Below are 27,576 nucleotides of genomic sequence, written 5' to 3'. Positions count from 1 at the left end.
TATTCATCCTTCTCTCCCTCCATGCTTTCCCCATTCTCTGTGTTTCACCCAGGCTGGGCTGCCTTCATTGTCATAAACACACAGTATTCTTTCTTCTTTCTAGCGTAGGAGATGGCCTTTATCTATGTGTTCCTCTACCTTGTCCCCTGCCAATCTACTCATTTTTCAGAATCATGCTTCAGATCTCACTGGAGAAAACTTTCTTTTCCTTACCTTTCTTCTTCAGATCAGGTCAAGCACTCCACTTCCACCATTTCTTAGCATTAAGTACTTTTTCCATTTCCAGTTTTGACATATTTATTTCTGCTACTTTTCAACTTATTTTTGTCATCACCCTGAGTTGAAAGCTCCATGAAAGCTGGTATTTCTTGCCTGTTTAAACTAAACCCCTACAGTATAATGGCAGACAAAGAGAAAGTGCTCAGCATTTGTTGAATGAATGGATGGATGGATGGATGGATGGATGGATGGGAATGGATCACAATTTGCTATGTAGTCAATTAATGTTGTAGATCAAATGATATATCTTAGTATTTTAGAATGCTCATCCTCCTTGGTACTATTATATTAGTTTACTCATAAGAAAGTGAAGAAATGTAGAAGGGAACACATTCTTTCCAACTACAGTGAGATCCCTAAGGCCTTTATCACTAACACTCATACACATAGTACACATTGCCTTAACATTATGATATGATCTATGAACTCTGGATATTGGGAATGGGGTAGATAGAAAGCACCTGTCCAAACATGAGAGTGAAAATTTTGGCTCAGGTCATGAGCTCAGAGTTGTGAGACTGAGCCCCAGCTTGGGCTCCTAGCTCAGCAGGAAGTCTGCTGAAGATTCTCTCCTTCTCTCTCTCTAAAAATAAATAAATCTTTTAAAAAGAATGTTCACTCTATCAACATTTAAAATTAATGTAGTATATTGCTATCATATACATGACACCCTGTCTTTGGAGACTGGAAACTCCCTTGCTCCCAATAGTGAGATATAATATATTTGTGTTTCTTTTGGGTAAAATGACCCAGTTATTTGTCCTTTCCTTTCACTTCACTGTATGTTCTATAACTTCCCTTGGTCAAAAAGAGAATAACCAAATAAGAATCAGAATGTATAAATTAAGTTTTACATTCCTTATCCCCCTTCCTATGATTATGAATATGTAACATTTGGGATGCCAGGATAAAACTGAATAGATTGACCTGCTTTTCTGCAAGAAACCCTTCTAAATATAATTACTTTTTTTAAAATGCCAGTCATATAAAATAATTTTGGAAATGGTGCTCTGGGTTTTTTGAAGATTATAAGATTTACTTGAAATTATCCAAGATAAAATAAGTAGATTTTGTACTAAAGTTGATACATGTTAACATAAATTTTAAAAAACCAGTCTCTTATACTTGAGTAATTTTTACTATATGTTCCCACCAAAATATTTCCAACAAAAGTTCAAAAAATTTCGGACCTTATGTTCCTTATAATTTATATATATATATAAATATATATACATATATAATTATCATGATATTGATGCTTTAGTTTAAATGATTTTAAAGGGTAAATCATAATGGATACCACATAATAATTGAGACACAGAAGGGCAATTGAAAAGCATTTAAATAAAAATAAGGCTTGTTTGATAAAGTAAAATACACCAAATAATCAGTATTAAAAGTCCCTATATGTTCTTTAACTGTATTAAGAAATTATTTACAAATAAGTAGTGTAAAGAAAGTACCTAACCAGTGATTATAGTTTCCTTGAAGCCATCACAGTCCATCATTTATTTCAAAAAGTTATCATATATTCAAAATGACATCAAGTCTATTTCAGAGATAACTCATTCAACTGTTTAGTCTTCTCCGCCCAATGGAAAAATGTTTGCACTTGTAAGCCAATAAATCATGTACAGTATACCATAAGTATAGACGTATACTTAATTGCAAAATACTTAGAGTTTTTCAGGATTTCTTTCAAAATATTTGCTATTAGTTTAGAGCAGATGAATTCCAGCTTAACGGGCAATATAACTCTTCTGCACTGATTAAAAACAATGGTCTAAACTTTACTATTAAAGGTTAAGTAGATTTTTTTAATGAAAATATGGTATAGTAAAAGGTGCTCATTTACTCACACCTTAACGTTTATGATTAGTCCAACAGAGTAAAAATGTCCAACCATACACAAATATAATTAATTTTATCAAAGGAAATAAAAATGCAAAACAAAGACAAACAGGAAATTAAGCAGCAAGGAAATTAAAAGATTCATTGTGACTTTAATCCCTTCTCAGATTCTGAGTTTAATTGCCAGTTGCAGGGTAAGCTCAATTATAAAATCACTCTAAGAAAACTGACTTTTCAATTTTAGGTTAATTTCATGAGTATGGAGGGAGCCTTGGTTGAAAATCGGAGGAAATAAAAATATTCTTTGACGAGGGGCAGCCCGGGTGGCTCAGCGGTTTAGCACCGCCTTCTGCCAGGGCCTGATCCTGGAGACCCGGGATCGAGTCCCACATCAGACTCCCTGCAATGGAGCCTGCTTCTCCTTCTGCCTGTGTCTCTGCCTCTGTGTGTGTGTGTGTGTGTGTCTCATGAATAAATAATAAAATCTTTTTAAAAAAAGATAATAAAATTAAAAAAAATCTTTCTCCTTGACGAAAGCTTATGAAGAGTAGTGTTTCTCAATAAGCACACTGTTCCAGCAATTATAAAGTCACATAGATTCTAAAAAAAAAAAAAAAAAAGTACTGATATTTAATATGTATATTTTGTTACTCTTAAAAATGTACTGTTTGAAATTTATGTGGATGAGTTTAATCTCATAAATCACTCACTTAAGCAAAAATAATATTTAATGATAAGTTAATGATAAAAGGTCTCATGAAAAAATTTATGGGAAAAATTGTTTAGCAACTCAACTGGTTTGAACTGAATTAAAGCATCATGGAATATAAGTTTAGTGCACATCTTCCCACAGATTAACATAATGTGATAAATATTTTAATGTAATCTTTCTACTAAGGCAGTTTTCCAACCCCTTTTAGGGGAAAAAAAAAACGGAATTTGTCTTGTTACCTTCAGATTTATTGTATGAAAAATACTGTTTTGTTCAACAGAAATGGAATCACTTATGTGACCTGTTCTTCAAGGCAATCTTCTGATTTATTATTTGTTCATTCTTTAGCTGTGGCTTAACTGCATATACAATCATCCTACATATTGATATTCCAAATGAGGTTTGTCAAATCCCTCAAGATTAAGAGTTAGTGTAGTCAATAGTTCCTCATTTAGAAATCAAGTTTTTGCTATTTTGGAGCTCTCAGTGAACGGCCTTGATTTTTTGATTTCTTAAAATGTTTTATTTTGAATAACCCTTCCATTTCTATGATAAACATTATAGCTCAGCCATATGTTGATTTTATTCTGATTTGACATTAAGCAAATTCAGTTTTTAAAGTTTCATTTATAAAACATTTTCTCCTGTAATCACACACATAATTTATATGTATATACAAATATATGAAATTATACAGAATTCATTATATATGTATATACACATTAGAATAATTTACATATAATCATACTTTCACACATATACATGCATTTCAAGAGAGGGAGATACCCAGATTAATATAATTTTTAGCATTAAGAATTCTATTTAGAAAAACTTGTATCTTTGTATATTTGTTCTGAGATTGCTCTCCATTTCTTTTTATCATTAATAGCCACCTCCCCAAGCTACATATTATAGAAATCATTCTTAAAGAATCATTTCAACTCCCTGATCTTTGGTTCCTGCTGTAAATTGATTCTACACACAGCAGTCTAATGAAACCATATAAAAAATACTTTTGTGATTCTAAACCATAGAAACGTGGATGGATGTTCCCTCTCTGAAAGATGAACTTAACCCTGGTGTGATTCTTTATCTAGTCACATTATTTTTCAGGAATAAAGTAGCAAAACCACAAAGCCTAGAGAGAGCGCTTGGGTTAAGTGTTTGTGTAACTCTTTTTCTCAGTATGCAATTTCTTATTCTCCTTCTATATTTCTTTAACTGATTCTCTCAGTATGTCCTCGTTATATCTTACTTTAGCAATTCTTCAAAATACTGTCATTAGTGAAAGGGATCTTTGCTCTGAGAGCAAGTGATGAAGGTATAAATTACATGAGTAGAAGAAAAGATGTGCCCTAGGAATTTAAACCCATTTTGCCTTCATGATTCAGACAAATTCATTCAGTGAGCTAATGAGCTATGAGAAATGAGATACATTTTAAACACATTGCTTAGTGTAGAGAATGTTTTTGTAACTTGGTTTTATCATTAGAGTTGTGGTCTCACATGCTGCATTAGGGAATTCAGAATATGTTTAACTAATGTCTTTCATTTTTAGAAAAAGTAATAAAAACTGAGAATTACCAATAACTTTTTTTCTTTCTTAAGACATATGATATATTTAATACGTTTTTTTAATGGCCAATAGTATTTTACTTTTTATGTATTTGTTTTTACAACCTGCTTTATTCAAAACAATTTATTATGGTTGATGATCTTTATTAAAAAAAAAAAGAAAAAAATAAAGAAAAGCCTGTTTGAGAGTTGGAACTAGGGATATAGAGAAAAATAACTACTTAGGATTGATTGTGAGAACACAGGTCAGAGCAATGGTAAGGCATGGGTCCAATTAAGTGTTAGGTACCACAGATTAATAAAAATGTAAACCTAAACAGAGAGAAACAGATAAAGAGGCTTTCCTGATAATCTCATGCATTCCAAGGAAGGAATTCTGTAGTATTTCAAAGATTATTTTATAGGAATATGGTGAAATAGCTGCTCCATATTTTCAGTGAAGTCTGAAAGACAAAACCATCTTCTATGTATAGTAGATATTTTTGCTAGAATAATATTCTTTGACTTAACAGTAGCACAACATGATTCTATTATTGCTGAATCACTGTGATCATACTATTATTATATAATACTGCATTTTAACCACAACAAAATATAACTAATTTTAAAAATCCATTTCCAAATAATATATGGAACATCTAAGAAGTACAGCTTCCTGTTTCTAGATGGCTCTGAAAGTGACCAATGAACGCCTTGTCCTTATCACCAAGTAGTGAAAAGTAAGATCCAACTGTGACTCTGCCTTCAATAAACTATAGAAGTAGTGAGGAAATACAGAGAACACATTATACTTAAAGGGCCCCAGGTAAATAAATCCTTTGATTTTTTTTTTTTATGTTTAAGAAAAATAATCCTTCCTGCTTTGTAATTGTATTATGTTAGTGTAGCTTTTCCTTTTTAGTACACCTTTTCTCTCTCTCTCTCTTTTTTTTAAGATTTTATTTATTTATTCATGAGAGACGCAGAGAGAGAGAGAGGCAGAGACACAGGCAGAGGGAGAAGCAGACTCCATGCAGGGAGCCCGATGTGGGACTCGATCCCAAGACTCCAGGATCACGCTCTGAGCCGAAGGCAAACGCTCAACCACTGAGCCACCCAGGTGTCCCACCTTTTCTCTTTTAGATAAAAATAATAGCTGGTATTTGTTGAACAAGTACAATCACAGAAGTTTTGAGATTTCCATGAACTCCATTCTCCTGTTCTTACCTAGGAAGAGATGGTTCTAAGCATGAAGCCTTCTAATTAGAGAATTCATTTCTTACCCTTCTTTACAGGTAGGCATAGCATAGGGGGTCAATTTTCCTCATGATAGTGAATGGCAGTGTGCCACTTGGGGGCCTGAGTTTACAGGACTGTGACCTCTCCCATATATTCTCTTTCTCCCTGATTGATGAAACTAGACTTAGAGAACCACTAGGTAACATGGAGATTATCACAAGCTATTTGCTAATGCCTCCCAGGAAAACTGTCACTGTGAACTAAAAATAGGGTTCCTTGTTTCTTTTCATTTACTACATTATAAAATGCTTTTAAAAATGTAATAGGGTTGGCCTTTTATTCCCCCTAATAAGTTTAACATGTGTCATGCAATGTTCTAAGAGCTTTATATACGCTGTATAATTTAATCATCAAAATAGTTACATGGGTGTTTTATTGCTATTCTTTAGAATAAAGAAACTTAGTTTTATTTAGATGAAGTCATTTACCCATGTTCACTCTGCTATTGCCATATTTCATCAACTCTAAGAGGCACATAGTTTCCATATCATAACATCTCTGAAATCAAGATGTATCTTAAAATAATTGGTGTCCTACAAATCATTTGTAGGGGTTTCTTATGTGTGTCTAGGAGAGAATATAAAATAGTGGTGTATCCTCTAAAAAAATGATGTCTTGGATTTGACATAAAATAAGTAATCATGGTTATAGATATTCAAACTTTTGATCTGAAGTACTGCTTCACTTAAAAAAACAAAATGTGGGGCACCTGGGTGGCTCAGTAGGTTAGACATCTGCTTTTGACTCAGTTCATGATCCCAGAGGTTCTTGGGATCAAGCCCCGTGTTAGGCTTCCTGTTCAGAGGAGAGTCGGCTTCTCTGTCTCTGTCTCCCCTCCTCCTGCTCGTGCTCTCTCCTGCACTCTCTCTCTCTCTTTCTCTCTCAAATAAATAAAATCTTTTAAAAAATAAAAATACAAAACAATTTCAACATAACACCAAAATGGTGTCTAGGAAGGATAGTTTTGCCTATTTTTCTTTCTTTTTTCTTTTTTTTTTTAAGATTGTATTTATTTCTTCATGAGAGACACACAGAGAGAGAGAGAGGCAGAGACATAGGCAGAGGGAGAAGCAGGCTCCATGCAGGGAGCCCGATGTGGGACTCGATCCTCGGACCCCAAGATCACGCCCCGGGCTGAAGGCAGGCGCTCAACCGCTGAGCCACCCAGGCGTCCCTGCCAATTTTTCAAATTGGTTTGATTCTGTTTATTTTCAGTTTCCTGTGCCTTTTCCAGTTTTCATGTTAATAAATATATGAACTTTAATCTTCCAGCATAAATTAACTGCTTTGTTGAAATACCCAAACAGTGATAGGTGGGAAGGTGTCTGCAATTTTATATATATATTTCCTTGTTGATGCAAGAATGCAAGATGGGACTAAATCTCATCTCCTAGGATACGTCCTGCCATAACAGAATTAATAAATTAGACAAAGTGTATTGTTTACAAGTAAGACACTTTTTTAATTACCATATAATGTATTATTGGTTTCAGTGGTGGAGGTCAGTGATTCATCGATCTTATGTAATACCCAGTTCTCATTACATCACATGCCCTCCTTAATGTCCATCACCCAATTACCCTGTCCCCCTTCCCCTCTCCCCTCCACCGACCTTCAGTTTGTTTCCTATGATTAAGAATTTCTTATGGTTTGTCTCTCTCTCTGATTTCGATTTGCTTATTTTTCTCTCTCTTCCCCTATGATCTCTGTTCTATTTCTTAGAGTCATTCAGATCATATGATGATTTCTGATTTTATATAGATATAGGTATGTAACTATATCACAATAAAAAAGTAGCTGTCTTCAAGTTTTGATAATAAGGTGTATTTTTCTCTTAATTTTATTTTTCTGTGATTATAGAAATCTGTTATGTATAGATCTTGGCACTACTGAATAGGAATAATGAAATATAATGTAACACTTTTTTGAGCACTGGTGAAGGCCAATCACTATGCAACACAATTTATAAGAATTATTACTTCATTATTCATTACAAGCCTATGAGATATTACACTATTATTCCCATCTTATTACTGAGAAAACAGCCCAAGCAGATAAAATTATACAAAAGCTACAAAATAGAGGAACTAGTACTGGAACCCATATGATTCTGAAACTGTTTTTTAACAATCAGTTATATTTTTTTCCTGAAATCTAATGTCTGTCTTCTCAAGTAGTAGAGAAAACAGTATATACATGAGACAATATTAAATACTGTCTGTTAAGAAAGTAAAAGCTGGTTTGAACTGAAACAGGCAAAAGACCCCTCTCATTAATCAGCCTGGGGGAGAGGGTGTGAGCAAACACAAAACGACAGCTACTAAATTAACAGGAAACACTGTATCTCCCCAGTCATAGAGAAGCTGTAAAATTCATTAATGATCTCTTTTTGGAGAGTAACTGTTTCTTACCAGTCACAACCCAGCCTCTCTTTGCTGCTTACATTTATAATTAGAGATGCCCAATTACTAAGTCATCTTCACTTTAGGAGAGCACTCAATGACTAATTAATCTCCACTTCTAAACTCTTTTAGAAAAAAGACCTCAAACTCATCCTTTCCTTAGACCTTTCTCAAAATCATTCCATGAGAAGCTAAACTTTACAAAAGATACACCTCTGGAGAGTCACCCTTGTTGCATCAAGTCACTCTCTCTGACTTGTCAGATTACAGTTTGCCCCTGTGTTTGTTTGATCACATGGATTTAGGCTTTACTGCATGGTTGCCTTAATATAAAGCAGATATGATAAATGTTGTTAAACAAGTTTAAATATTTTGTACTTGGAGCAGTGAAGAGGAAGCAATTACTTTTGGGTTGAAAGACCAATGAAAGCTTATGCATAACGATTCTTGAGGCAGGCTCTAAGTTGGAGGCAAAACTGGTTGTAGGAGTCTATTCCAGGATGGAACAGTCTGGACATGGGAAGGACACTGTCAGAAAACATCAAAGCATTCTACTTGGTTTGAATTAGGTTTAAGAATATGCGGTCTGTAAAGCAAAGTTGGAGATACAATGTAAAATGTCTCAAATACAATAAAATAAAAGTTAGACATGTCTTCTATAGGCTGTCAGGTTGGATGCAAAGGCATTTGAATGGTAGATGATAAACAGATCATTGGATTAAGACAAAAAGCAGTCTAGTGTCAGTTAAAGAATGGATTTGGGCATGTGAAATTTGAGAAAGGGAGAAGGGTTAAGAAGATACCACAAAAAACTGAGTGAACGTTCCATTGCCAGAATAATTGAAGTTAGAAAATATATATGTGTGACAATGTTTGATGAGAGATAAAAGAGAAAGAACAAAAAAGAAATTGTGGTAATGTTTTTAGTAGAAAATGGTGGCAGACTCAGGAGTTGGTGATATTATCAAAGAGGGGAAGATAAATATTCTTGTTTGATAGGCTGCCAAGAGCAGGCACTGTACTAAGATGGAGTTGAAAGCTGACATACGAAAATAAGTATCTAGATCAGGAGCAGAGGATCTGAACTGGAAAGGACAATTTGAGGGTTGTCACTCCCGAAATGAATTTTTAAAGTACATCAGTAGAGTATTTAAAAGAAATCACGTGAAATCCATTTAGGAGTCATGTTTTAAGAAAGAGCAAATAACAAAAATCTGGTAAATAGCAGAATAAAAAAAAATGAGAGATAGAGAATAAAATAAAGAGTTTTAAGAAGAAAGAAATTGATGACAGCGTTACATAGCTCAAGCGTGTGGAGGAAGAAAATAAGATTTGGTGGTCATGAACTCACTGATGCTCCATTCCAATAGGACTAAGGTATTCTCAAGCCTTTTCCGAAGCTCTCTCTTTTATTTTGAGGGAGGTTATTACATAAGGTTATTACCGTATGGAAATGTATAGCATTTCCCCAAAATCCAAAACCCTTCTTAGTTTCTCATTTATTTTATGATCTTTAAAGTCTTGCATTTCTTTAAAGTTAGAAGTTCTTAGGAACGAAGGCTCCCAGTACAACGTGGTGATGGGGGGATACTGAAGGAACACGGATCTGTGCTGGGCAATAAAAAGGCAATGACAACTGACCAGAATCTCTGTAAGCAACTGCTTATATTCAAAGCACTGTGCCATCCTCACTGTTCTATGAATCCATTACTTACGAACAATTGATTTTCTATTTAAGTATAAACTTTCAAGGTCACTTAAACCCAAAGAGTATATATCATACATTTGAACACCGTGGGTAACCTCAATGACTGTTTCATCTATAATCTCTCCTCGGCACACACATCTGATTTATTGTAGCTTCATTGCTGCTAACTCATCATATAAGTGAAATGCCAAACAGGTTAATTTTCCCTGTGAATGTGAACAGTTTTTTCACTTATCATTTTTGCCAGTTTTCCTTTTTCCACTCTCAAGGAGGGAGCTATGTAACATTTTATAACTTACCGTTTACCTGTTGAGTCATTCTGGAAACTGTCAAGAGCACCTTTAAGGACAATGCTGAGTCAATTACTGTAATCACTTCCCGCCTCTTTCTCTAACAGACATTTGCCATTTAACTGACAGCTTAGTCCTGAATGGTCTCTTGATTTTAAACCTCTTGTTGAAAGATTCACTGACTGCTCAGATAAGAGTCAATTTATTAATTTTTTCCAGAGCTTTTGACATATTTGAAAAAGTCACCTTCTCTTCACTTTAAATATCATTTTCACCAGGTAATCACTTCGCTATTAATTTAAGTGGAAAAATCCTCCCTGATGTTCTTCATAAAAACTTTTATGTTCTTCCATTGCCTTGCCCTAAACACGCTGCATTCTATAACATACTTACTGATGCATTCTTCATTTTATCTGTAGTAGGTAATAATCATCTTTGTTTTGTTTTGTTTTCTTGCTGGGCTACTCTTCTCCACTTCCAATCCTTTCTCAAAATTCATATATTCATTACATTCTGAGCTCTCTTATGGCAAATTCATAATTGCTAAAGAAAAAAAAAATGGGGGGAGGGTTACAAGTTGGGCCCAGGGGTGCCCGGGTGGCTCAGTTGGTTAAGCATCTGCCTAAGGCTCAGGTCATTATCCCAGGGTCCTGGGATCAACCCCCAGGTCAGGCTCCCTGCTCAGCAGGGGGTCTGCTTCTCCCTTTGCTCCTCCCCCTGCTCATGTGCTCTCTCTCTCTCTCTCTGTCATGGTCTCTAATAAATAAATTAAATCTTAAAAAAAAAAAAGAGCAAGTTGAGCCCAGATTGATTTTCTATTATCTGAGTTAATGACAATGGGAAAAAATTTGCCTGCCTAAACACATATGAAGAAACTGCTCTTCAAAGCATCCAACAAGTATTGGGGTGCCTGGGTGGGTCAGTTGGTTAAGCATCTGCCTTCTGCTCAGGTCATGATCCCAGGGTCCTGGGACGGAGCCCAGCATCAGGCTCCCTGCTCAGCAGGGAGTCTGCTTCTCCTTTTCCTCCTTGCTTGTGATCTCTCTTGCTATCTGCTATCTCTGTCTCTCTCTCAAATAAATAAATAAAATCTTAAAAAAAAAAAAAGCCCGAAGTATCCAACAAGTAGTTTTATATGTTTTGATAACTTGTGCTACTTTATAGACACACAAAACTATTTAAAATATTTATAAGGAAATTATTTTCTTCTTGTGTCCATATTTTATTTGCATCAAATTATGCCTACTTTCTTGAAAATACTACTGAAAACTTTCTTTTATTTCTCCAAAAAGTTTTCAAAGCTCTACCCTCCTGACATATATATATATATATATATATAGAGAGAGAGAGAGAGAGAGAGACTGAATTGTTTTGTCCCTGAAAAATTCAAATGCTGAAATTGTAACCTCTAAGGAGATGATGGTATTTGGAGGTGAGGCCTTTGGGAAGTGATTAGATATTGAGGGTAGAGTCCTCTGAATGAGATTAGTTCCTCTACAGAAGATACCCCAGTGATGTCTTTCTCCCTTTTTCTCCCATGTGAGGATATAATGAGAAGACAGTTGTCTGCAATCTAGAAGAGGGCTCTTATCAGAACTAGGCCTTTCTGGTGCCCTAATCTTGAATTTCTAGGCTCCAGAGCTGTGAGAAAAATAAATTCTGTTGTTATAAACCACGTAGCATATGGTACTTTGTTAATGCAGCCCTAATTGACAAGGACAAATTCCTAAATGTATGCCTAAAGTATAATCTCTCCAAGAAGACTTTTCAACCTCTAACCTCTGCCCTCAATCCTCTCCTGAGTGCCTACTGTCCTTTTGTTTTGTTTTGAAGTTTCCATATTATTCGTCTTATGCAAGAATTACAACTTTATGAAAAATACGTATGGCCACAAAAGGAACCGGGATCTTGTTAAACAAAATTTGGCTTGTCTAAATTGGCTCGGTTTCTGCTAAACTTGGATTCCTCTCTTCACCATCACTTTGCTGCCTATGCCTTTGCCTGGACCCATAATCTTAATACATGTTAGTCTGCTACAAACATCTACTGTGCTATCGGTGAATATTTTCAACATTTCTCAGGTAGGAAACAAAAATCTACCTTTTCTGCTCTATGTACACAGGACTCAGGAAACATCATTTCTATCATACTTGTTATTTAGAAAGTTTCATTGTCTCAGAATAACTGGCATTCCTGGAGCTTTTTCTGTTCAGAACCTCTCCCAACAGCACTAACAAAGTACCATTGTATTTCCAAGCACTTATGTTATATAGAATGATAATATGTGTTTTTCTCTTCAAATCATTTTCCAAACAGCAAGTATGGAGGATACAAACTTTAAATACAGGTGTGCTTTGTACAGGTATAGCTCCCCTCTCTACTGTAAATTTTATGAGGGGTCACTGAGTTGATTTGTCTCCATATGCCTCAGGACAACTAACAGTAAGGATTTATTTATTTATTTATTTATTTATTTTTACAGTTTGTGCTCAACAGAATTTTTTTCCCAATTTTTAAGTTTCAGCTTTCAAAACCACTGCAGAGGACCCTATATTGCTGAAGAAGCCAGGACAGCCAGATGATAAATGGTACTACAGAGCTGTATATACTTCCAGAATCTGTGGATCCTAACAAGAGGGTTAAAGAAGCAGAGTAGTGGCTAATCACTAACCGAATGAGTTAAAATGAGGGAATTTGGGGCCTTCCAAATATTCAGGAAAATTTTTCCCCTTAATTTGTATTTTTTTAAAGCTTTTATTCATTTATTCATGAGAGACACAGAGAGAGAGAGAGAGGCAGAGACACAGGCAGAGGAAGAAGCAGGCTCCATACGGGACTCGATCCCAAGTCCCCAGGATCACACCCTGAAGCAAAGGCAGACCCTCAACCACTGAGACACCCAGGCACCCCCCTTAATTTGTATTTTAAATTGTATCATTTTCCTAAGAATCTCTTATATAATCTCTGCAGGCACAAAGCTACATTCTAATAAGAAATAAGACTTTCCCAGCTCCCTCCAAAGAGAAAATACCAATCTTAAACTTGATTATCCATAATTAGAGTTCAAGGTGTTGGGATTGTATTTTAGAGACTCTACACAATGAGAGGGCTACAGAGAATCCATAAAATTATCTGAGTTTTAAATGAGTGTACTTAGCTAAATTAATGCTGTTTATGAATTTCAAATACAACACCAGCAGTGTCTAAGACTTTAGAGAAAGCTCCTCTGTTAAATAGCACACAGAAAGAGCTGATCCTTGCTTTGATAGCACTCTGTATTTAAAAATGTGAAATGGTAAACAGCATATAAGACCACTGGTTTCTTCAGGTCCTGCCCTCCCCTTTGCATTCAGAGAGATAAAGAATTTCATGTTGTTTAAAGCCATCTATGAGTGAAACGAAACAGAAGGATGAATTGACAGGTAAGCAATTAGCTCATTTCAGGCTAGGCAGGTGGAACGCTTGCCCTTCAGGCAGGGTCTCAGCTGTTTTCCTGAGCTGCTGAAGAAGAGAGATGGTCATCAATTTCCACTTACCCTTTTTCTAATGTCTCCCCTACCAGGAACACAATTTTGACTGAAATGTGTCTGAATATATTTGATACTTATAAATGCCAGTATAATATTCTGAAACAATAGATACATACAAATATACTTAGATGCAGTATTTGAGATGCTACAGAGTTAAATTTCTGTGTTTTTTTTTTATTTTAAGGCATTTTTTAAAAGGCATATTTAGGTTTTTTGTTATTGTTTTGTTTTGATTTTGAGAGGAAGAAAGGGAGGGGGAGAGGGAGAAGGAGAGAGAGAATCTTAAGCTGGCTCCACACTGAGCTTGACTCAGAGCTCAATCTCATGACCCTGAGATCATGACCTGAGCCAAAATCAAAAGCTAGATGCTCAACTGACTGAGCCACCCAGGCACCCTTTAGATTTTCTTTAATCATTCATAACATACCACTAAGAAATCTAGTGGAAGGAGACAATCCTAGAGCATTTCCTAAAAGCAAAGAAAAATACTACCAAAATAGGGAACTCCGTTGTAGCAAATTTCTCTAAACAAATAATTACACCCAGCTCCTTGTTATCACTATGAAGTCTAAACTGAATATCAACTAAAACCTGTGCCAATATAACATTAAACTAAACCTCTTGCTGTCTAGTTGTAGCCCCTTCTAAGACTATGTTAACAGAATTTATCTTTTAAAAGATTTTATTTATTTAAAACATGATTTTATTTATTTATTCATGAGAGACACACAGAGAGAGAGGCAGAGACATAGACAGAGGGAGAAGCAGGCCCCCTGCAGGGAACTTAATGTGAGACTCAATACCAGGACCCCGGAATCACAACCTGAGCCAAAGGCAGAGGCTCAACCACTGAGCAACCCAGGTGCCCCTATGTTAACAGAATTTTAAAGTGGTAATAAATAATATAAACAGAAAGAGGTGATCTTTCATTTTTGCCTTTCATAAGTGGCAATTATACAGCATTTCTTTTTGATATTCACTCATTTGTGATTTTTTTTATTGAATAACTTCCAACATGGTAAAATATAATGCTAATTGGAAATTAATTACCCTTTTTACATTTTTGCCTTTAAACCAAAAATATGATGTAGCTATAAATCAATTCATTCTTTCAGATGAGTTAATCTATAGATCAATGTGGCAAAAATAATGATGATTTAATGACATTTCACTGTGGATATTAATATAGCACTTCATGCTACCTACTCTCTTTTGCTGATACTCTCCTCTACCTCTACTTTTAATCATATTTAGCACCCCCTTTCATATTATATGTTATGTGGTTCATGGCAATGGGGAGAGCATCCTTACTTCAACAAAAAGAAGAAAAGGAATATTTTTTTCACTAATTTTTAAAGGTATGGTACTGAATTTGTTTTAGAAGACAATAGTACTCTTTATATAATTTATAAGATGCTAATTATTCCTAAATATTTTAAAATCCAATATAACTATATAGTGTGTTTTCTTATAAACTTGTTTTTTTTCTCTTTGTGTGTATTATTTCTAATAAGCTATAAAATAGATTTTAAAAACTAATTGAAGGAAGGATATGGAAAAGATATTGGAGGTCACTTGGTCTCACTTAAAGTCTTTTCCCATATCCTTCCACCCCTAAATTCTTTTTTCTTTTTTTAAAGATTTTATTTATTTATTCATGAGATACACACAGAGAGAGAGAGGCAGAGACACAGGCAGAGGGAGTAGCAGGCTCCATGCATGGAGCATGACATGGGACTTGATCCTGAGTCTCTAGGATCACACCCTGGGCTGAAGGCGGTGCTAAACTGCTGAGTCACCTGAGCTGCCCTAAATTCTTTTACAAATTTTTGACAAATTATTCATGCAGATTCACCTTTCTGTCTATTTCTAGGATTATTTGCTCTAGAGACCAGACTATTGTGAATATTCTACATTATTTTAATTAAAATACATTCATAAAGTAAATAACTTCACATCATAGCACTGAAAACTGAACAAAATTTCGTATCAACAGTGTTAACCCTAAAAATAAAACTGTCAGTTATTTTACCAGCAAATAAGGATTTGAGAATTACAATTCAGGACATGCAAGTTAAGGCAAAACCATAGGCAAATCTGAAGCACAAATAGGAAAGCTCTTCTACAGAGGAAAGGAAAGGATTTGGGAGTGGTGTTATAAACAAATTCCTTTGAAGTAAACTGGAGGTTCAAAGTATAGTGGCTTTTCATTGGCTGAGTTGTGACAGTCTCTCATTGGCTGGGCTATTGCTGGAGAAGGAAACCTTTCTTCCTCTTGCTGGGGTAGTCAAGTAATATTGACTTGCAAAGTACCACTTCCTTCCTGTTAGGATCTTTAACTGATGAGGAGTGTAGGGCCTGAGAATTCCCCATTCTGGCCATTCAACTCCATTTTAGTGAGGTTTCCCTTTATTAATTTTCATAACAGCCATAATGGAACTATCTTACTTCCTCACAATTATTTTCAGTCCTTAGTTTCTATTAGTATTATTATTTTTCTGTTTTGTTTTACAGGGCCTAGATACAAGAACAATAGCTCTTAAGGTCTTTCCTGCTATACTTCTCTCAAGCCAGGTCTCCTTGTTTTTACATTATATAGTTGATTTTTTGAACATATATTCATGTCATAATAGGAGAACTGTTTCTAGTGATATTGGAGGTATGACATGCTGAATCCTACCATAGATAACAATGATAAAAACTAGATAATACTAAAAAATAAAATAAAATAATGTCACAAGTGTTGGTGAGGCTATACAACAAATGAAACCCTCATACTTCCTGGTGGTAATCTAAAATGGTACAATTTATTTGAAAAATAATCTGGTAGTTTCCTAAAAATTAATATAAACTTACTATGTAATTCAGCAACTCCAATCTTCAAAACTTACTGAAGGCAAATGACAAGTTCATGTAAAATCTCATGCACTTTTATTTATAATAGCCAAAATTGGCAAGAGTTCACATAGTCATCAAAAAAAGGAACAAGCAAATGTGACATATCCATTCAATGGAATACTACTCAGCAATAAAAATGAATACATTAATGATATAAACAATATAATGGATGAATCTCAAAATAATTATTCTGAGAGAAAAAAAATCTAGTCACAAAACAGTATACCAATAATTGAGGGATGAGGAATTAGGAAAGAGGGCATGAATGAGGAAACAGAAATGATTGAAATATTTTATATATTAAATGTGATTGTGATTGCACAAATTCATACATCTTTTAGAATTCATCTACTTGTAGACTTTAAATGGACACACAGCTTATTGTTGCTAGATTATATCTAAAAAAGTTATTTAAAATAGTATATCAAATGTAAACCATCTACATAGATGCTTAATAATCAAGAGTGCTGGTTTTGCATATAGGTCATTTATTATCTCTTACAATTAAAATATATATATATATATATATATATATATATATATATATATAACAGAAAGCCATGTATTGATATTTTTACTAAGCCCATACTTCTTCAATGTGAATATACTCAATTTCTGAAAGTGTAATGGTATGAGTATAGTAGAAAGGTATAGAGGTCCCATAAAGTAGAATAAAATTGACATCCCCCAAATGATCATTTTAAATAATTAGTAATCTCAAAAATATCTTGAAATATATTGCAGGCACTCACATATTCTGCACTTATCAATAAAACTTCTTGTTAAAGGGGACCAGATTGAAGTATGTTCCATTAGAGGATAGTCACAGCCATTCAGAAGGATAGTTTCACTCTCTTCTCATTTAGGATTTACTTTGGTGGGGCAATTTGACACACATTGTGGGAATTGCCATTTTAATGCTCAACAAATTATTTCCTTGGCTACAGTAGAAATCTCAGTCCACTAAATCATCTATGTGTAAATCAGTAATCCCTGTTAACATTTTCCAGGAAATACAAATCTAAGTTTCTCCATTATGCCCACAGGAGAGTTCTGGAGAGATTCTCTAAATGTCTTTCAAAAAAATTAATGATTTCAAAGTATTTTATATATGAGCCTCTCCTTTTCTAGAGAGGATAGATGTCTTATAGTTATAATTTATTCTGAGATATAAAAGGAAAAGGGGATTTGAGGCAAGAACAATTGTCTTCCTTATTTTAATAAATTTAGAAATATATATGGAAAATAAGGATCAAAGGAAACCTTGTCTCCTATTTCCGGTATAAATAACCTCTTATCTTGGATAGTCTAAGTTATAATTAAGATTTCTCGGGGATCCCTGGGTGGCTCAGTGGTTTAGCACCTGCCTTCAGCCCAGGGCATGATCCTGGAGTCCTGGGATTGCGTCTCACATCAGGCTCCCTTCATGAAGCCTGCTTCTGCCTCTGCCTGTGTCTTTGCCTGTCTCTCTCCTGCTCTGTGTCTCTCATGAATAAATAAATAAAATTTTTTAAAAAGAAAAGTAAATAAATAAATAAATAAATTCTTAAAAAAAGATTTCTCATAAATTTCTCAATTGTTAAGAGGGTTCTAGGTTTGAACACTGGATGTCCAACTCACTAATTTTCTGACCATGGACAATTTGTTTAAATTATGTGTATCTCATTTTCACCTTTTGTCAGTTGAGGTTATTACCAATATCTATGTCTTAGCATAAAGGTCAAATATGTTAATATCTGGAAAGTGCTTTTAAAGGTACTTGAAAGAAAGAACTTGATAAATATTACCTATAAGTAATATGTTTAATTTTTCTATCTTATTCCTAAGAATATTCTATTAAGCACATAAACAATTTTTTCATAAGTTTCTCCTTTATTATACTTGCTCATCTAATGCCAAATAAGAGCTTAGTTTTTGAGATATACTCAATTTAGTAAAAGCTTTGAAACCTTATTTCTGCCTTTTTCTTTCTTTCTTTCTTTCTTTCTTTCTTTCTTTCTTTCTTTCTTTCTTTCTTCTTTCTTTCTTTCTTTCTTTCCTTCTTTTTTGTTTTGTTTTGTTTTGTTTTAACCTACTCTTGTTTCTAGGGTGAAGTTCCTCTGCTTCACCATAAAAAGTCCTGGGGATTGATTTTCATTCATTACCCCACGCTTTTACTCTATATAATCAGACATTTCGCCAAGAGTTAAAATCAGTCTAGAAAAGCATTTCTCTTTATGTTTCCATGCTATTCTGAGATAAAATACTATTGTATTAAATCAAGAAATTTGTCAAATATTCTACTATCAACATAGTAAAAGATGTTTAGATAGTTCAAGAGGAATATAACAACCCAGGTATTTGAGATATTATTCTATATCTCATTTTGAGGAAAATATACTCTGAGAATAATTTTATTCTTTGACAATCATGAAATAACACTTTTTTAAAATTAGTAATATTCACATCCAAAAACACAGCCATATTTTCCTATCCTAATGTGATTTTCACAATTTTTAAACTTCTCAAAACAATAGCTTTTAGTAAATACATTGATGTCTATAGGATATAGATAACATTTTCATTGAATATAAAAGTCTTAGGATGACTCACATAACTAAAAATAAATAAACAGATGAAGGTGTTAATTTTCTTTTTCTCTGACAAAACAGAATAAATATTAAATTCTAGAGAAGGAAAAACTATAGTGATAGCAGATCAGTGGTTGCTAGGAGCTGAGGGTGATATGTCCACCAAAGAGCACAAGGTAACATTTTATGGTTAATAGAATACATTTTTTATTAGGATTTAATTGTGTTGATAGTTATAAAACTATTTAGATGAGTGTCAAAATTCATGGAATCATATACTTAAAACTAGTGATGGCTAATATTTTTTGTGTATACAGTTCAAAAAAAGGCTAATAATTTTTAAAATAACAAAATCATATTTGCTATGCACAATTATTTTAAAAAGAAATTGCCCAAATCTTCTGGAGGATTCAGTCTTGGGTGACCAAGTTCTTGCCACAAAATCTCATCTGACAAAGTTTGTAGAAAGGTAATCCAAGGGGCACCTGGATGGCTCAATCTGTGCCTTTGGTTTGGCTCATAATCCCAGGGTCCTGGGATTGAGCTCTACATTGGGCTCCTTGCTCAGCAAGGACTCTGCTTCTCCCACTCCCTCTGCTGCTTCCCCTGCTTGTGCTCTCTCTATGATATAAACAAAATCTTTAAAAAAATGTCTTGAAAGACAATCCAAGTAGTACAATAATCTCTAAGGTGGCCTATCTATTCAGAGCTGACTGTTATTATTTAAGTCAGATTCTTTCAACTCTTACATCTCCTTAGCAGGGGGATAACAATTTGAATTCAAAAGAAAGCTAGAGCAGAGTGCCTGAGTTTGGATGGCATTTTGAGTCTTTATGAATGTCCATTAAGGATTGTTTCTGAGATCCTTGGAACTACGTTAGACATAGAGCATCAATTTTCAGTCTCCTTGAAACTTTCCATTCCTATGATTTCTATTCTTGACTTTCCTATAATTGTCTGTCTCCATTCTTGTCCCAAATGTATCCTTGAGCAAATTCTATTCTCTCTTTCTTGAAATAGCAAGTTTCTTTTTGCAATCAAATAAAATCTAAACAGAACTAGGATTATATATTTATTATTCATACTAATGTTCATGTGAATTGCCACCCAGGGAAATCCATCATGAATTCAGTCTTAGCCAACATTTGGGAGACTATCTTGGGATATTATGGAGCATGTGATAGCATTTTACAGTCTAGATTATCTCAACTTTAGACAAAGTTAGTGGTACCTAACCTACAAAGTAGTGTCTATTTCAAGTGTCTCTTTGTGAATTCTTTATCCTACCAGGGAAAGCAGCTCATAGGCCTATCATTTGCTGATCTGTAACTTCCTCTCCCACATTAAAAAATATATATATAGTAATCTGAAGGGCACCTGGGTGGCTCAGTTGATTAAGTGTCCAAATCTTGATGATGGTTTGGGTCACCATCTCAAGGTCATAGGAATGAATACCATCCTCCTACACACACCAACTTCTCTTTCTCCCTCTTCCTCTGCCCCTCCCCTCAAGCTCATCCACAGGACTCTCTCTCTCCCTCAAGAAAAAAAAAAAAAAATCTGCTCTTAATGGACTAATTTATGTTCTAATAACACATGCTAACTCTTAAATAATGTATTGTTCTCCTTGCTTTTCAGATCAACTCATTTAATGTCCAAACAGCTCCCTTTATATACATGAGAAAACTAAAGAAAGAGAGGGTAAGTGATTGCCAGAAGATTAGCCCAAAGAAAGAGTCCCAGTGTTATTCTACTCCAGGCAGTGGGGCTCCAGAGTCTAAAATACAGTATTTCTACAAATTAAAATGACTGATTTAAGTGAAAAAATAAAGTAGGATAAGATATATTCTTCTATGACATTAATATTTTAGTCAAAATTGTTGAAGTTTAGCTTATGATTGGTACAAAAGTGTAAAGGGAAGAAATTTTATGCCTTTTGATGAGTCAAAATAAGTCCTAGTTCATACTGCTTTATACCAAATGACTCATATCTGAGTAGTTGTGTATTTAATAGTGATTACTATCATATGTGACATGGATGGTGCTTGCAGGATTTGTTCTGTCCAGCACCATAGTACACATGTGCACACATGTATATAAATACACATATGAGTCTGTTATTCTATTGAAATAATGTGTTCTCCTATGTACACGTCCGTTACATCTTTCATATTTACAGATATTAGGGAATATTTTATAACTGAAAAGCCATTGGGTCTCTAAAGACCAATATTATGCTTCCCTCCAAAAAGTGAAAAACATGGGATAAGTCATGCTAAAGTAAAAACCTGATTTTTATTAGATAGCTTATATATTAATAGACTAGGAGTAGGGTGAAATTCTAAGTAAAAAAAAAAAATTGTTTTTCTTCAAAAGCCTTTGTGTACTTTGGAAGTTGAAACTTCTTGAGGACAGATGGACACCTGCTAGGATTTAATAGTTCATTCTGGGACACTGTTCCTTTTAGTTGCAAATTTCTGCTATTCATTTCAACTTTGTGTTTTTACTTTTAAATGAAAATTCTTCCTAATCTTTTTGATATGCTGATATCTTGTGATACCACACCTTTTATTCAAACTATAGTGAATACTTCCACCCTAGTCTCTTTTGCCTATTTTTTTTTTTTTATTCTCCCAAGGCATCTCCTTCAATGTAATAAATGGCTTTATTGTCCTTCATAAACCCATGGAATTTAAAATCCTTTGTACCTATGATCTCATTTCTTTGATTCTTTCCCACTTTCAAGCAATTCTTGTATAGTTGTGAAACATACATTTAGAATAATTTCTTCTTGTTGAATTCTCTGGTTTAGACAATGTAATTGACCTCCCAGCAACCAGGAAATCTTTTGGGTCTATTTTTAGCTATATTTGTCACCACCAGCTGTCGAGGTAGTTAAAATTCCCCTGGAGAACACTGTTAAACAGTTAGTGAGCACTGCATTTCAAGTGCAGAATTTCATAGCATTGGAACCTGGGCTGCATGAATAGCGGCTCCACCTCTTAGCATGGATCAATAATGCTCTTGTTCTGCTTTAACTTAAACAGAAAGAGGGCCAGCAAACTAATCAGAACCATAGAAATAGTATATATTCTTTCATCAAATAAAAGTATGAGCAATATTTCTGGATAAGAGTAGATAAGCAACACAGTGACTTTATAAGTAACAGCAACATTTCTTACATGGGATTCAGGAAATCTTTTCTCCCAAATACAGAAAATGTATTTGGAAAATTATTGAAAGCAGGAATTAGGTCAACATGCATTACAGGTACTTTGTATTTGAAATTAAATACTAAAGTGAAAAGAATGAAGTAATTATAATTTTGAAATGAGTTGAAAGGCAACTCATTTTAATGCTTAAAAACAAATGCTTTTCCATTTTCATGTACAACTAAATACTGCTAGGAGTAAATTTTAGGAAATAGTTTTTAAAACATTATATTGTAACTGGCGTACAGTTTCTAAATTTCATAAAAGAATTACAAAGGTGAAAAACATATATAGCCTTCTACTGCTCTTCACCCACTAAAATTAATTGACCATAAATTTGTTAGCAGTTGGACTTTGAAGTGGGTTGGAACTAAGGCACTGGTACATATTATTTTAATGAACAATGATGTGTGAAACGAATCATAGCCTTGTCAACAAGATAATGGTTAATTATAGCCTATTCGTGAATGAAAGGCTGGGTGACAAGTACATGAGGCAGTTTGTAAAAGATGCCAGTTGAGTTTTATACTTGGACAAGGGAAAAACTACAGGAAGCCTGTAGCTTCCAGGGCATGCCCACATAATAAACACACTGCAATCCTGTTCTGAAGACTTTGGATGAAACAAGACATTTTGTGGGTTTCCCATTGTTGCTGTAACAAATATACCATAAACAGTAGCTTTCGACAATACAAATTTTTATTGTACAGCTCTGTAAGTCAGAAGTCTGACAGGTCTCAGGGAACTAAATGGTGCACTCTGGACTGCATTTCTAGGGGAGAATTTATTTTTTCCTAATTTGAATTGTTGAAAAAAATTCAGTTTCCTGAGGCATCTGGGTGACTCAGTCAGCTAAGCACCTGCCTTTGGCTCAGCAGGGAGTCTGCTTCTTCCTCTGCCTTTCCTTCCCCTGCTTGTGTACTCGCTCTCTCTCACTCATTCTCTCTCTCTTAAATAAATAAAATCTTAGAGGGGAAGGGGCAAGATGGTGGAGGAGTAGGGCCCTCAACTCACCTGGTCCCACAAACTACCTAGATAACTTTCAAAACATCCTGAACACCACAAATTCAACCTGAGATATAAAGAAGGAATAGTTGGAATGTTGTGCAGAGAAAAGTTTTCGCTTCTAACAAGGTAGAAAGGTGGAAAATAAAAATAAAAATAAATAAATAGATAAGAATAATGTAGGAGAAGGGTTCTTCAAAGAGCCAGGCTAAAGCAGAGTGGCAAGAGCCTCCAGGACAGGAAAGACCAGCCCCAGAGAAGTCAGAACTTTAAAAATCCATGCCAGAGTTTTCCCTGATGGAAAACTGCTTAGCAGGGAAATCGGGCAAAATCTCATGAGGGGCAGTAAGCCTCAAGATTCCCTGAGTCACCATAAGAGGAGGGATGCCTGGGGAAAGCTCACTGCAAACAGTCGGCAGATCTCGGTAAAGGGCTGGAGCGCTGCAGCACTCCTGGGCATCTGGGAGAAGCCAGTCGGTTAGGGAGGCCCGCTCAGGATGGAGATGTGGTGCCCCTTTGCCTGAGGGAGAGGCACCCCTGGGAACATGATTCAAGCAGCATAGGCTCCAGATCTCAGGGCACTGAGTGGACACAGCCCACGATCCTGCGCTCCTAGCAGGACAGGTAGAGGCGGGGAGAGCACAGGACAGAGAGGAGGCTCTTGCCACTGGGCACCACAAGCTATGCAGATCAGTGCCCCTTGCTCTGGGAGCACCTAGGCCAGTGCGGACTGGGAGACTGCGGTAGTTACTGTGGGGAGCTGACTCCAGAGCTGGAGACCCGGCCGCCACCAGTGTTGTTGTGCCTCCTTGTGTCACTGTGTGCCTGGGAGAGGCAGGGCCACCAGGGAACAGGGGGCTCACAGGGTAAACAGCTCCCACTGAGCCCAGCACCCAGTGGCGGGCAGGCATCTCCCCCAGGTACACATACCTGAGACTCAGCACAGCAGACCCTACCTCAAAAGACCACCTGGAAGAACATGGGAAGAGCAAGTTCTCAACCAAGCAGTGCTGGAAAGCTCTAGGACTGACAGAAAATCGAGGGAAAGAACTAGAACTAGTTCTAGTATATATAATATATATATATATATTATATATACTAGAACTAGTATAGAACTAGAGGGTCCTTTTTTTTTTCCTGTTTCCATTATGACTCGTTTTTACATCAGACTAGAAATTTCCAATATTTTTTCACTTTTCCCACCTTAACTACAATATTTTACCACCAGAAGGACAGAATTTACCATAAAAGAAAGAAACAAAAACAGTACTTCTTTGCCACAGAGTTACAGAATTTGGATTTCAATCGGTTGTCAGAAAATCAATTCAGAAGCACAATTATAAGGCTACTGGTGGCTCTGCAAAAAAGCATAGAGTACTCTACAGGCTTTGTTATTGCAGAATTGAGATCTAATCAGGCCAAAATTTAAAAATTAATTAAATGAGATGCAATCCAAACTGCATGTCCTAACTGCTAGGGTTAATGAGGTGGAGGAGAGAGTGAGGGACATAGAAGAGAAGTTGATGGTAAGGAAGGAAGCTGAGGGAAAAAGAGAAAAACAATTAAGAGACCATGAAGAAAAGCTTAGGGAAAAATGATAGCCTGAGAGGGAAGAATTTATGTATAATTGGGATTCCAGAAGAAGCTGAGAGGGAGAGAACACCACAAAGTATATTTGAACTAATCATAGCTGAGAACTTCCCAAATCTGGGAAGGGAAACAGGCATTCAGATCCAAGAGATAGAGAGTAACTCCTAAAAAAAAATCAATAAAAACTGTTCAACACTTGACATTTAATAGTGAAACTTGCAAATTCCAAAGATAAAGAGAAAAACCTTAAAGCAATGAGAGACCAGAGATTCTTAACTTATATGGGGAGAAATATCAGATTAACAGTAGACCTCTCCACAGAGACCTGGCAGGCCAGAAAAGGCTGGCAGGATATATTCAGGGTCCTAAATGAGAAGAACATGCAGCCAAGAATACTTTATTCAGCAAGGCTCCCATTCAGAATACAAGGAGAGATAAAGAGCTTCCAGGATAAGCAGAAACCGAAAGAGTATGTGACCACCAAAACAGCTCTGCAAGAAATATTAAGGGGGACCCTGTAAAGAAAGAGGAAGCCCAAAGAAACAATCCACAAAAAACAGGGATGGAATAGGTATTAGGATGACACTAAATTCATATCTTTCAATAGTTGCTCTGAACATGAATGGGCTAAATGATCCCATCAAAAGGCGCAGGGTTTCAGACTGGATAAAAAAGCAAGACCCATCTATTTGCTGTCTACAAGAGACTCATTTTAGACCTAAGGACACCTACAGACTGAAAATGAAGGGGTGGAGAAAAATTTACCATTCAAATGGTCCTCAAAAAAAAGCAGGGGTAGCAATCCTTATATAAGATAAATTAAAGTTTATACCAAAGACTGTAAGAAGAGATGAAGAGGGACATGATATCATACTTAAAGGATCTATCCAACAAGAAGACCTAACAACCATGAATATATATGCCCCTAATGTGGGAGCTGCCAAGTATATCAATCAATTAATAACCAAAGTTAAGGCATACTTAGATAACAATACACTAATAGTAGGAGACTTCAACATGGCACTTGCTGCAAATGACAGATATTCTAAGCACAACATGACCAAAGAAACAAGGGCTTTAAATGATACACTGGACCAGATGGATTTCACAGATACAGTACATTCCATCCAAACACAACTGAATACACATTCTTCTCAAGTGCACATGGAAATTTCTCCAGAATAGACCACATACTGGGTCACAAATCAGGTCTCAATCAATACCAAAAGATGAGGATTGTCCCCTGCATATTTTCAGACCACAATGCTTTGAAACTAGAACTCAATCACAAGAAGAAATTTGGAGGTTAAAAAGCATCCTACTAAAAGATGAATGGGTCAACCAGGAAATTAGAGAAGAATTAAAAAGATTCATGGGAACTAATGAAGATGAACAACCATTCAAAATATTTGGGACACAGCAAAAGTGGTCATCAGAGGGAAATACCTTGCAATACAAGCCTCCCTCAAAAAAGTGGAAAAACTCAAATATGCATGCTAACCTTGCACCTAAAGGAACTGGAGAAAGGACAGCAAATAAAATCTACACCAGGCAGATGAGAGATAATAAAGATCCGAGCAGAACTCAATGAAAGAGAGACCAGAAGAACTGTTGAACGGATCAACAAAACCAGGAGTCTGTTCTTTGAAAGAATTAATAGGATAGATAAACCATTAGCCAGAGAAAAGCTTCATATTAATAAAATCACAAATGAAAGAGGAGAGATCAGAACCAATACTAAGGCAATACAAACAATTTTAAAAACTTATTATGAGCAGCTATATGCCAATAAACCAGAAAATCTAGAAGAAACAGATGCATTTCTGGAAAACCACACACACACACAAAAAAAAAAAAAAAAAAAAAAAAAAAAAGAACTGGAACAGAAAGAAATAGAAAACCTGAACAGGCCAATAACCAGGGAGGAAATTGAAACAGTCACCCAAAACCTCCCAAGACACAAAAGTCCAGGGCCAGATGGCTTCCCAGGGGAATTCTATCAAACTTTAAAGAAGAAATAATACCTATTCTACTAAAGCTGTTCTGAAAGGTAGAAAGAGATGGAATACTTCCAAACTTATATTATGAGGCCAGCATCACCTTAATTCCAAAACCAAAGACCTCACCAAAAAGGAGAATTATAGACCAATATCCCTCAAGAACACAGATGCAAAAATTCTCAACAAGATGCTAGCCAATAGAATCCAACAGTACATTACGAAGATTATTCACCATGACCAAGTGGGATTTATCCCTGGGATGCAAGGCTGGTTCAGCACTCATAAAGCAATCAATGTGATAGATCATATCAACAAGAAAAAAACAAGAACCATATGATCCTCTCAATAGATGCAGAGAAAGCATCTGACAAAATACAGCGTGGATTCCTGATCAAAACTCTTCAGAGGGTAGGGATAGAGGGAACATTCCTTAGCATCTTAAAAGTCAACTATGAAAAGCCCACAGCAAATATCATTCTCAATGGGGAATCACTGGGAGCCTTTCCCCTAAGACCAGGGATGTCCACTCTTACCACTACTATTCAACATAGTCCTAGAAGTCCTAGCCTCAGCAATCAGACAACAAAAAGAAATAAAAGGCATTCAAGTTGGCAAAGAAGAAGTCAAACTCTCCCTCTTTGCAGATGACATGATACTGTACATAGAAAACCCAAAA

General features: G+C 35.4%; 1 long non-coding RNA gene across 16 annotated transcripts in view; it reads right to left on the bottom strand.

Moving 5' to 3' along the window:
• LOC106558100 overlaps positions 1-27,576 on the bottom strand; it is a 267,855-nt gene that overhangs the window by 63,196 nt on the left and 177,083 nt on the right. For all 16 annotated transcript variants that reach the window (XR_005382180.1, XR_005382184.1, XR_005382172.1 and 13 more), the window contains one exon: positions 10,489-10,638. This is a non-coding gene — a long non-coding RNA (uncharacterized LOC106558100). The remainder of the gene's footprint in view (positions 1-10,488; positions 10,639-27,576) is intronic.

This window comes from Canis lupus, chromosome 31 (genome assembly GCF_011100685.1).
Source record: "Canis lupus familiaris isolate Mischka breed German Shepherd chromosome 31, alternate assembly UU_Cfam_GSD_1.0, whole genome shotgun sequence".
NCBI classification, from domain to species: domain Eukaryota; kingdom Metazoa; phylum Chordata; class Mammalia; order Carnivora; family Canidae; genus Canis; species Canis lupus.
The sequence above is the reverse complement of the archived record's forward strand: the minus strand, read 5'-3'. Positions and strand labels throughout refer to the sequence as shown.